Source organism: Solanum lycopersicum, chromosome 11, assembly GCF_036512215.1.
Source record: "Solanum lycopersicum chromosome 11, SLM_r2.1".
NCBI classification, from domain to species: domain Eukaryota; kingdom Viridiplantae; phylum Streptophyta; class Magnoliopsida; order Solanales; family Solanaceae; genus Solanum; species Solanum lycopersicum.
Window position 1 is genome coordinate 9,452,217 of NC_090810.1, and position 10,199 is coordinate 9,462,415.

A 10,199-nucleotide genomic window follows, 5' to 3' on the forward strand; every position below is an offset into this window, starting at 1 on the left:
TAAGTCCTTTTTCTTGAAATAACCTTTATTTGTTTTTCATCACAAACTTATCATAGATTATAGGATATTATATCCTCTTCACAAGTAGGCTTGGCGCTTAGTCAATTTGAAAGGCTGGAAAGATGCAAGAAGACTGAGGAGGCGCTAGAGTGAAGTGATCCCGAGCACACACAATGGAACCGTAAACAGTCAAGTGAAATTCAATCCACGAAATAATTTGATCTATGGACAGCATTATAAAATTATGTACAAGATCAATACATAGCATAGGAGAAGGTAAACGAGTCATTAAAGGGTTCATTCAAACCTTAAATTCTAACCCCTAACGTGCTCATGTATCAAACACTACAAACAACCCATTCGAAACCATCACATAGAGAAAGATCATGTATCACACGACATTCAAAAATCATCAATCAATTTCTCAATAATTCGTGCGAAACTGAATATAGAAAACATTTACTTTTCATTGAAAACCATAAATCTAGGGTAGGAAGAAAATCCTTTTTTTGTAGAGTAAAAACCCTAGTATTTGAAGTTCTTGAAAACTTATCTTGAAAGGACCTCTAGGATAAAGAAATCCCAAGAGTGAAAAACTCATACCTTATAGATGAAGAATCCACGAAATCTGATTGAAACTTCGAAACCTTCGTCTTCTTCCTTAAGCTTTTCTCGTTCTTCAATGGAGTTTGGAAAAGAGAGTGTTTCTTGAGAGAGAATGAAATTTCGTTTTGATCTGGTTTGGGACATTTAAAAGTGGTCTAAAACTGACCTAATATCAATATATAGTCGTCCCATGAATTACCCTAAAGACTCTATCCACTTAAATTACCCAATACGCCCCTCCTAAATCGTCTAAGACTAAGAGAGCGTTTGACTAAGGGTCTCGGGTTTGACCAGGAATTAAATTAATTAATTAAGTTGCTAATTTAATTATTAAGTGACCTAGGGTAATTACTAAAGTACCCTTAAGTCTTTAGGACCATAACAAACCCTTTTGGACCATCCTAGGTTAGGTACTAGGATGTTTCTGTAGTTAGTTACTCGGCTAGTTTCACCCAGTTAAGTCTTAGGTTGTCGGGTGAACTTAGTTAGTTCATTTTAGTTAGTACTAGGTTATTTAGCTAGTTAGTTAGAGCCTAGGACTGGTTAGGAAGCTTGTCCCCACGTGGTTGGACCCGACGCATGCCTTTCCCTTAACCTCCCTAACCGAATCGATTGGGCTTGGTCTCCGGCCGTTGGTAGCACATGTGTTGCCGTGCACTTTCCTAACCGTGCACTTCTGGAAAGTTCACTTCTTGTTGTCCCAAGGATCCTCACTATGTCCTTGGGCACTGCTTAATCTACATGATCATTTTGAATGATTATGTGCTATGGTACCTAGGCTTGACACTTGGATGTCTCGTACCTAATGTGTTTACTGAGTGATTACAAATTATAGACTACGGTCTTCATTGCAGGTACAATTCCTAAACAAGCTTGGATTGGGTCATTTGGACATCAAGGTGTATTCTAAATTTTGTTAATACATAGAAATTGGCTAACACCCTTAAGCCAATATTCTCTAACATACCCAATATTGGGCATTGGGATGCCTATGTATCCCAATGCCTATTCTTAAAACCTAATAGAAATCTTCACTGGATAAATATTTTTTTGGGAATGTTACATGGAAAATTTCGGAGTGTTACAGTGATGGCCGTTCCTTGATGTTGCATGACGTCATATATACTCCAGAGAGTCGACGAAACTTAGTATATGTGTATTTTCTTTTAGACGTTGGTTTTGATTTGTTTTTTAGTCGTAATGGTGTTAGAATAACTCTAGATAATTTTTTATATGGTTTTGGACTTCGTTATGACCGTTTTATCGTATTAGATTGTAATCCTTCAACTTATGACTATTATGTTAACTGTTGTGTAATGACATGTTATTCAAGTAATAATTATGTTGATGTTATTACATGTCATGCTAGATTAGGTCACATAGGGCAAGATCGATTGAATATGTTGGCAAAAGAAGGCATTTAGGTTCTTTCACCAAAATTAAATGCCAACTAATGAAAATTGTCTTGCTCAAAAGATTACACGTAAACCATTTCAAAAGGCTAAGAGAACTGAGTTCCCACTTCTTAATTCATTTGGATACTTGTGGTCCAATGAATGTAAGGGCAAGGTTTGGTGCTACATATTTCATTATATTTATGATGATTTCACGCGTTTTGGATATTTTTATTTGATTTCTCATAAATCTGAAGCACTTGAGTGCTTTAAAAGATATCTCAATGAAGTTTAAAATCAATTAGATAAAATCATTAAAGATTTAAGAACTGATCAAGGACATGAATATTTGTCAAAACAATTTGAAGAATTATGTACTGAAAAAGGTATTATCAGACATTTTACTACTCCTTATACACCTCAACAAAATGGTGTAGCTGAAAGAAGGAATAGAACATTATAAGATATGACAAGATCAATGATGGCGCAGACAATTTGTCTATATCTTTCTTGGGAGATGCTTTATTAACTGTGGCTTACATATTGAACAAAGTTCATTCTAAATTAGTGTCTTCCACTCCGTATGAACTTTGGACTGGTCATAAAACAAACATGAATGATCTACGATCGTGGGGTTGTGCGGCATATATTAAAAATTGTTTCAATGAGTTTGGCAAACTAAGTCCAAAAGGAAAGAAATGTATCTTTATAAGGTACTCTGAATGCTTTAAAGGATATGTGTTCATCGATGAACTGGAGAATAGAAGTATTACTAAAATTATATCACGAGATTTCAAATTTTTGAAAATGATTTTCCCAAAAAGGGTGAAATAGGTGAAGTTGAGCTCTGTACGAAATATTAAATTCAGAAGATCACGTAATGTTGTCAGATCAACTTGATTTCTGGTCCAAGTGGGAGTTATGAATCTCAAAATCCTATAGAGAAATACAAACTTCAAATATGTAATAGTACAAGAAAAGGTGTACCTAAACGATCTTATGAAATTGAAATTATGGTTTCTTGGTATCTCCCACAAATTGGATGAACCTAATTCTGTAATTGAGGCCTTATCAAGACCTGAAAGGGAAGAATGGTTAAAAGCGATGAAAGAAGAATTAAAGTCTATGAAAACTAACAAAGTGTGGATCTAATTGACCTTCCTAAGGAACGTAAAGCTATTGGGAATAAATGGATTCTTAAAGTTAAACATAAATCAGATGGGTCAATAGAAATACATAAAGCACGATTAGTTACAAAAGGTTTTACTCAAGAAGACTATGATGAAACTTTTTCACCAGTTGTGAAATTTATATCTATACAATTACTTTTAGCTATTGTTGAACGTTTATATCTAGAGTTACACCAAATGGATGTGAATACCGCTTTTCTAAATGGAGAAGTAAATGAAGAAATCTACATTGAACAACCAGTTGGTTTCGTTGTTAAAGGTCAAGAAAAGAAAGTTTGAAAATTGAAAAGATCAATTTATGGCCTAAAGCAATCTTCAAGGAAGTAGTATCTGAGATTTCATAAGCATATGATGTCATTTGATTTCACCATGATCGATGAGGACCATTGCATCTACGTGGAAAAGTTCAATAGAAAATTTGTAATTCTTTCTCTTTACGTAGATGATATTTTATTAGTTGGAAATAATTTGGAGTATGTAAAAACTGTCAAGTCATGGCTTTCAAAATCATTTGATATGAAAAATATGGGTGAAATAGACTATATATTGGGTGTTAAGATCCGAAGAGATCGTTAAAAGAAATTTTTAATTTTATCTCAAGAAACTTATATAAAGAAAATATTGGAACATTTCGAATGAATAGATGCAAATCCATGGATACTCCTGTAGCAAGGAGTGAAACTTTAAACATTAAAATGTGTCCAAAGATTGAAAAAGAAAAGGAAGACGTGTATCGAGTTCCTTATTCTAGTGTTGTCGGGAGTTTGATGTATTCTATGATGTGTACTCGCCCAGACATTTGTTATGTTGTAAGTCTAGTTAGCAGATATCAATCCAATCCTGGAGGAGATCATTGGAAAGTAGTAAAAAGAATATTCAGATACCTGAAAGGAACTGCAGATCATACACTGTGTTATAAAGGATCCAATTTACTCATAAGAGGTTATACCCATTCTGATTGGGCTGGTGACCGGGATGATAGAAAATCAACATGCGATTATTCTTTCTTACTAAATGGTGGTGCAATTTCATGGAAAAGTAAGAATCAAACTTGCACAACTCTTTCAATAATGGAATATGAATTTGTGGCTTGTGCCTCTGTAGTACAAGAAGTTGTTTGGTTAAAGAGATTCTTTTAGCATTTAAGCATTGCAAAGAATACTAAGGGTCCCATGATTCTATATTGTGATAGTCAAGCGGCTATCGCATACACAAAGGATCCTAAGTATCGTAACAAAATCAATCACATCGACATCAAGTATAACTTTGTGAGAGACGTAGTGGCAAATAGATAAATAACTTTGCAGTACATTTCTACACCTGAACAAATAGCTGATTCTTTTACGAAGGCCATCTCTAGAGACTTGTTTGAAAAAACATGTTAAGGATCTAGGTTTACATAAAGTATGATGATATTTCAGTATTGTAAAATGAATTGATTGTTATAATATTCTCTCCTATATATTAAACAATTGAATTTATGTTCAAATGTAGTATGCATGTGATATTTTTTTTGAAATAAAATGTGTCGAACAAGTCGCAGGATTAACTCTCTCACACGAGCAATCACCTCTTACGTTGAGGAACGTGAATAGATGAGTTTCACCACCATATTAAGACTTGTTTTAAGAGCCAGACAAATGTTTCTCTAAGAAAATGAGTTAAAAGATTACAAGAAAAGAGAAACTAGGGTTAAACACTTGAGGTGTTTAAACCGAGATATGTACGATGTTGGATAATTCGGATGATGATACACATACACCACTATAAGGTGAAAACATAGTAGCACGTGTTTCATACCATGTGTTTCTTGCGATCAACGGGTCAATGAAAGAATATTCCCTGCTTCTTCATTGTGTGAGACCTAGAAAAGTCAAAATGACTTTTCAATGAAATACCCTTTGACCTTTTGCTGTTTCTTGAAATTTCAATTGATGTTGCTACTTTAACATATTACTAATAGTCACGAATGATTTGGCAATGCAGTGTATGTCTAGGAAAGTAGTTGAATAGGAGCACATAGATTCAAGTAGAAAGGAAAGACATTAAATGAATAATAAACTTATATACACAAGCCGGCTATTGCACTAACCATATTGGCATTGAGTGTAATTGTGTGTATAAAGTTAAACATGAACTTGAGTTAACCTCTTTAAGAGGATGAGTGATCGAATAAGTAACTATTAAAGTAGTGAATGAAGTCTGGGGTATTGTGAGTAGTGATTTTTTTAAGAATAATGAATTCTTTCCGCATGTGATTGAATTCCTATGTAGGGCTTGTAAAACCTTAAAGGTAAGCTTGTGATGCTCAGAAGTCGCATGAACTATTTGTCGTATAAATTGTGTGTTTAGTTGATATTATGTTGACTTGGGTCTTGTCCACCATGTGCGAAGTTGGAGATGTAAGTTTTGGGTTTGGATCGCCCATGTGGATCGACCCGACCCAAACAAACCCAAGAGTTTCTTTCTGAATAAAAAAAATAATAATAAAAAGAAAAGAGAAAAATATAAGTATTAATTTTAAAAAGGGTTGGGAACAATTGCTATGTAATTGTTCCAACGTTAATAATCACACCTGTTTAAATTAATTATTTTTTTCTTTTCTTTTTACTTGAACGCTTCAGAAAGAAAATCCAAGAAGAATGATACGCTCAAACTTACTTCTCAAATAAGAAGTAAAGCGATCGTGTCAAGTAAATAACCCAAATAGTGAGGTTGGGATCGTTCCCACGAGGAAAATAGTTTAGACTTAACTTCAATCTATTATTACTATTGTTCAGTCAATTACTTCCTTGAAAAGCAAAAATGATAAAAGGGGGGGGTTTTATTTCTAAATAAACGAAAATAACTAGCGAAATTGAAAGAGACACTTAACAGCTTCAAATGTTGGAGTTTAATCAATTAATGAAAGTAACTAGGGTTTACGTGTTCCCCACAGGTTCATAACTTGGTAAGTCTAACTATAACAATTCTTTCCTAGTATCTTGCATGCAAAGTGATAAGTTATGTATTTCTAAATCCTTGATCCGGCATCTAGAAAATTTCACTCCACACCTTGGTCCGGCTATGTGTGTTGCTATACTAACCCTTATCTTTACCTCATATTAAGCATCATATTCGATATTTGACTAAGTTATTACCTCGTACCAATCAATACTAGCCTATTAGATAGTGTACACTAAATCTATGTTGATAATTCTTTTCCTATTATCTACCTCTTTGGTCCGACAAGTAGCATTAAGGCGAGTTCTAACGTTGGTCATCCGTTAAAAAGACTTCTAAGCGAAAGAATTATCAATACATGCAAGACACTATTCTAAAATTGTTATTTTAGTTAGATTTTACCTCATTATTCGCCTATGGTTCCCACAACCCTAGTTATGGAGTTTAGTTACCCATAGTCATAATCACAATATTCAAATATAAGATATAAGAATTCATGCACTTACTTCAATGAGAAATAGTAAAATCCGAAAGTTCGCTTGATTAATCAACAAAAATCACCAACAATCAATTACTGAAATTAATTGAAGAACAAAGAGTCCAAAATAATCAGGTCTAACAATAATCAAGGGCCTAACCAAATAATCCAGAGTCTAACCTCAAAAACGAGGTTTTTCAAATTATTTATAAAAAAAAAACCTAATTAAACGAGGACTTTATTTGCTGTAAATCTGTCAAAACGCGGCTGAATCGACGGACATCGCGACGGATCGTCGTGGTCATGACGGACCGTCATGGACTCCGTCGTCCCATACATGATGCAATTTCTTCTGCTGCTCTCTTCATTACCCTCGACGGCAGGTATGACGGATCGTCAAAGGCACAACGGTCCGTCGAGGGTCTCCGTTCCAAAACACTTGAACTCTTGGAATATGGGTACTGGACTACTTCTTTGAACTTTATGACGAACCTGCAGGAGGACCGTAATGGATACGACGGTCCATCACGCTTTTCGTAACCCTACACTTGGTCAGACTTCCCCATCTTCCTTCAGCAGCTGCACTACGCTGCTGCCAACGGACTGTCACGAGCAAGACGGACCGTCACAAGCTCCGTAGGTGGTCTCTTCTGCATTTCTTCGCTCAAAAACCTTCGCATTCATCTTTGGACAGATTTCGGGCAAATAAGGAGAAACTTATATAAAAATTAGCACAAAAAGACTTTTGGACACACTAAACTTAAGGGAAAAGTATTAATAATACCGTGAAACCACGATATATCAAAGAACAACAGAAACCTCTAAAGTTTAGATTAAAAACACAATAAAACATTTAGTTTGTGAAAACTATCATTATTTCCTAGTGATTCAAAGAAGGATTTGAAGCAAATTATTCAGTTCGTGAATTTTCATTTCGCTGCAACAATCAAAGGTACATAAATCTTGTACCAAACTTTTTTTAAATTATTTCACCAAATTTGTCTAAATTGAGATCGATGTTTCGGAGATGCACCGACTGGAAGATCTAGTCGGAGTCACGGATGATTACCGGGCCCCGTCTCCTCCCGCAGAGGTATCCATTTCCTTCTTTGATAAAATTGTAAAAGTCTTCTTCTTTAGTCATCTTTTTCCTCGATCCTTCTGTGTATTCTCCATTTTTACTCTCTTCCGATGAGGCAATCGCTCGTAGTTGTTGTCTATTCTCCTCCACATTTGCCATTGATCTGCCAAATCCTCTAGATCTGGAGAATTAGGTTAATATTTAAGTTTTATATCAGATTTTTTTTTTAATTTACATTTAAAAATTCTAAAAAATTAAAGTAATTATCCAATTCCTATTACTCTTCTACTTCTTATTTAAAAACTTTTAAATTAAAATTATTTCTTTTAAAAATAACACTAATTGAATTTCTTATTTGGTTTTAATAATAATATTAAAAATATTCACCTAAATTAGGGTTTTAATTTTTATTTTGAAAGATGAAGTCATTATCTAACTGAAACAGGAGTTTTAAGACTTTTCATCTTATTCCTACTTCTAAACAAATTTAAAAACTTTTTAATTATAATTGTTTAAATTTAAATTATTTCTTTTAAAAATACAATAGCTAAACAATCTATTTAGTTTACGTTTACGTGAATTTTTATTTTATTTAAATTAAATTTTATTCTGACAATTAAAATTTTAAAACTGAATGCCAAACAAATTAAATAAATAGCTTTTTAGTCAAACATAAAAAGTAAGAGGAGACCTACTTTTAATTTTTGTTTTAAGTCATTTTGTACCTCGTCAAACACTTCACAATTATTCTAAGTCATTTTTTATTTATCTTAAATCATTTTTTATACTTGTCAAATATTTTCAGAAATTAAAAACTAATTTAAAAATAAGTTAGACCAACTATTAAGAACTAAGAAGCATGAAGTGAAAAGAAAAATAAATTACCAAAGTTTTAAATAAGAAATATGAAGTCTAAAAACAAAACTTAAACATTTTCCCCTCACTTTTACGTGTGGCTAAAATTAGGAATTGGTATATGTACAAAAATATTTCAAAAGATTATTTTATTAAATATATTTACAAAGTCAAATAATTAAATTATTTTGGAATTATTATAATTAAAGAGATGACAATTAACTTTTTTAAAAAAAACAAATTTTTTTGACCTTCTTGCAACAGGTTCATCCACTTGTCACGAAGGAGTTGGACAAGTGGCATGCCCCTTTGTCAACCAACCTACAATTCCATTTGCCTATAAATATGCATAAACATTGTGAATTGAAAGTATCAAGAAATACTCCCTCCCGCTTCTCTCTCATTACATCTTTTCATTCTTAAAGCTAATTATTTTTTTAGCTTTGGTATTTTAATTCCCTTAATAACCTGCTGATGATAATTACTTTGCTGATTTCTGCTACCTCTATATATTTAAAATAGGGAAGTGATTGTTTAATCATGGAGAAACATTTCACACTGTTGAAAACTTTTTTAGGACAATGCAACACGACTCAAGTATTTATCAATTATATGCTTTATTATTTATATATTATTGTGACAATTTTCATCTTATTTTCAGGACCACTTTTTAATAAATAGTAAAGTTATTTATTATTATTAATGTGAAATTTTCTAACATTTCCCCAACAATCTAAGAAATAATAATTTTGTGGGCAAATGAGTTTTATACATATATATAGCTTATTTATGCTTAATATTTCTGATAATTTCATTGGTTATATGATTGAGCCTATTTCATTATGGCATGCCAAATTACGACATGTTAATTGTCATATATTAAAAATATGCTATCTCGAAATTCAATAAATGATGTAAATTTAAATAACTTTTGATGATTACATAAGTTCTATTTGCTTTCGCATGTTTCTTTATAACAAGCTACATTATAACATGTTAATGTCTTATATATTAAGAACCTACAATCTCTTGGTTTAATATCTGATTTAAAGTTTAATTTTGATAAATATAAAATATGTGCTGAAGCTAAAATTACTAAAAGTCATGTTTTTCAGTAAGTAGAGAAACTGAATTATTGTTTTTGATCCACACTGATTTGGATGATTTGGAACATACTATGACTAGAGATGATAAAAGATATTATGTGACTTTATTGATGATTTTTTCATATTTACTGAGTTGTACTTGCTAAGAAACAAAAATGATGTATTTGATGTTTTTATTGCTTAAAGTTTGAAATTAAAAATTAACTTGGTAAGAATTTGATCTGATACAAGTGGAGAATTTATATTTTTAAATACTTTATGTGAAGAGGAAGAAATTATTCATGAGTAACCCGCCTTATTCACCTGAGTCTAATGGAATAGTTGAAAGGAAAAATAGAACTTTGAAAGAAATGATGAGTTCCATGTTAATTAGTTCTAATGCTTATGATATTGGTATGAAGCAATTTTATCTGCATGTTACTTACAAAATAGAATTCCTCATAAAAGAACTGCAAGTTATGATTTTATAATTTTTTTTTTTAAATAAGTGAGAGATTGTAGGAAAAATATTTTATTTCAAAAGATTATTTTATCAAGTGTATTTAT

The 10,199-nt window shown here is 32.3% G+C and overlaps 1 long non-coding RNA gene across 1 annotated transcript; it reads left to right on the forward strand.

Annotated features, from left to right (window-relative positions):
- The first annotated feature begins 7,518 nt into the window (after positions 1–7,518).
- On the forward strand, positions 7,519–9,356 carry LOC104644507 (uncharacterized). The gene is made up of 2 exons (XR_738402.4): positions 7,519–7,704; positions 8,812–9,356. It is a non-coding gene; the product is annotated as an uncharacterized lncRNA (long non-coding RNA).
- The last annotated feature ends 843 nt before the right edge of the window (positions 9,357–10,199 follow it).